The 2,843-nt window shown below is 41.1% G+C and overlaps 1 pseudogene; it reads right to left on the reverse strand.

Moving 5' to 3' along the window:
• Nucleotides 1-1,283: 1,283 nt before the first annotated feature.
• Nucleotides 1,284-1,721, reverse strand: LOC138386574 (keratin, type I cytoskeletal 18 pseudogene; annotated as a pseudogene).
• Between the last annotated feature and the right edge of the window lie 1,122 nt (nt 1,722-2,843).

A 2,843-nucleotide genomic window follows, 5' to 3' on the forward strand; every position in this document is an offset into this window, starting at 1 on the left:
TCGATCCACCCACCCTCTTTCTGCAACTGTACTTGTACTGCTGCACGTAGCTGGAGGAAAGCACAGCAACTGAGCAATTTGCCCCACTCAGTCTTTTGATAGCTAAAGCTGTCTAGGTGCTCTGTGGTGCTGGTCAGCCCTAGTTGTCCAAGACCGGCTCCATTTACCATTATCAAAAAAGTAATTCTGATCACTCATCTCATTCCTTGAAGTTTCTTGCCTGCTTGCCATTCTTACTCTCATGATTTACAGAGGGAATAAATTATAGACACAATAGAGACTATCATAGTAATGTTCTCAGGTTTCTGGCTCTGTTTACAAATATGTTAACATTTAATTGTCTCTTTACATCTTTACTCCTGACATTGTGCAATGTGAATTATTTTGTTGATGTGCTGAGATATTCCCCTTTCTCTTTCCTTTCACTTTTCAGGACATTATATAGATATACACACACACACTCTTTACCTATGTATTATATATATGCACATATATATACATTATATATTATATATACACATATTACATATGTATGTATTATACATACAGAGAGAGAGAAATATATATATATTTTATGTGCATATTATATATGTGCATATTATATGCACATATTATATATATGCACATATATATACATTATATATTATATATACACATATTACATATGTATGTATTATACATACAGAGAGAGAGAGAAATCTTTTTTTTCTTTTCCACGGGCCAAATATCCTTCCACATATAAATATACTTACACTTATGTCTCTTTCATCACTTAATAACAATGCTGCCATGATTTTGTCTGGACCCTAGGTGCTGATTTATCTCTTCAACAAATATCTATCAACTACCTACTAAAGCACATGCTAGCCATTGGACTCTTTTCTTCTTTTTTTTTTTTTTTTTTTTTTTTGAGACAGAGTCTCACTCTGTTGCCTAGGCTAGAGTGCCATGGCATCAGTCTAGCTTACAGCAACCTCAAACTCCTGGGCTCGAACGATCCTCCTGCCTCAGCCTCCCAAGTAGCTGGGATTACAGGCATGCGCCACCATACTCAGCTAATTTTTCTATATATTTTTAGCTGTCCATATAATTTCTATTTTTTTTTTTTTTTTTTTTTTTTTTTTTTTTAGTAGAGATGAGGTCTCGCTCTTGCTCAGGCTGGTCTCGAAATCCTGAGCTCAAATAATCCTCCCACCTCAGCCTTCCATAGTGCTAGGATTACAGGCGTGCTAGGATTACACCGCACCCGGCCTAGCCATTGGACTCTTTTTTTTTTTTTTTCAATGACCTGTGAACTTTTTATTGGTATAAGGGCACTCTGGTCCTACTGCCTCAATGCCTCAGAACTTTGGTGTCGTTGGTCTCAGACACCACTTTGCCGTCCACTATCCTGCGGGTCATGGTCTTTTGGATGGTTTGCATGGAGTTGCTGCTGTCCAGGGCATCACCAAGACTGAAGTCTTCCCCGTCTTCCAGCAGGCGGCGGTAGGTGGCAATCTCAGCCTCCAGCTTGACCTTGATGTTCAGCAGGGCCTCGTACTCCTGGGCCTGGCGCTGCCCCTCCGCCCGGGTCTGTGCCAGCTCCGACTCCAGGTGCAGCAGGACCCCGTTGAGCTGCTCCATCTGCATGGCGTAGCGGGCCTCCACCTCCCTCAGGCTGTTCTCTAAGTTGGCCTTCACATTTCTCATGGAGTCCAGGTCGATCTCCAAGGACTGGACTGTACGTCCTACAAGCCCAGATTGCCAGCTCTGGGTTGACCATGGAAGTAGACGCCCCCAAATCCCAGGACCTCAGCAAGATCATGGCGGACATCCGGGCCCAGTATGACGAGCTGGCTCGGAAGAACCGAGAGGAGCTGGACAAGTACTGGTCCCAGCAGATTGAGGAGAGAACCACAGTGGTCACCTCACAGTCCACCGAGGTCGACGCTGCCGAGATGACACTCACGGAGCCATTGGACTCTTAATCAACCTTCTCTTCACATTTCCCTTCACAATCAAGCTTTCAAAGAATGGTCTATCTTGCATATCTTTCTTTGCATCCCATTCACATGTCAATCCCCTAAAACTATACTTTGGCCCCACCAGTCTACTGAAACTGTCCTGACAGATGATCAGTACATTGAACACCTTTTGATTTATGTGTTAAATGCTTTGTTGAATTTGACACTTTCAATCACTCATTTGTCAATATCAAGACCAATCTCTCTGTTCCTGCCTCCCAATTCTCTGTTCACCCCTTTTCAAGCTCCTTTAAGGTCTCTTCTACACTTGTTAGATGTTGATGTTCATCGTCCATACTTTTTATCCTCATTTTCCACTCATCAAAGGCAAAACTTTCAAACATTGTACCATATGTGATTAAGCGTTTCAAAGCTATCGCTCCACCCAGGACCTATATCCTGAGTTCTAAGTGTGTTTCCATTCCAACCAGCATCTTCTACCTTTCTTCACTGTTTCATTTGATGGAAACCTCATTCATTAAATGCCTAAGCCAGAAATTTGAAACTTTTTTCCCTTCTTTATTTTTACAAAGAATTACTCAACAAGTTCCGAGGATTCTACTAAATAAACTGTCTGTTGAATCTTCCCTCACATTTCTACACTTACTTCCTGGCTTCAATCCTGTCTTTTGGCTCCTCAGTTACTGAAACAACTTCTTACTTTGTCTTTCTACCTGAAATTTAGCTCCTCTTAATCCAAGTTCTCTACTATTGCAAGGCAAATATTTTTAAAGTGTAAATCTAAGCACAAGACTTCTCTGTTGAGAAATCATCAAAACAAAACCAAAATTTCTTAGAATTCATTCACTCACTAAATATTTATTAATAGTTATGGGTCAG

This window comes from Eulemur rufifrons, chromosome 1 (genome assembly GCF_041146395.1).
Source record: "Eulemur rufifrons isolate Redbay chromosome 1, OSU_ERuf_1, whole genome shotgun sequence".
NCBI classification, from domain to species: Eukaryota; Metazoa; Chordata; class Mammalia; order Primates; family Lemuridae; genus Eulemur; species Eulemur rufifrons.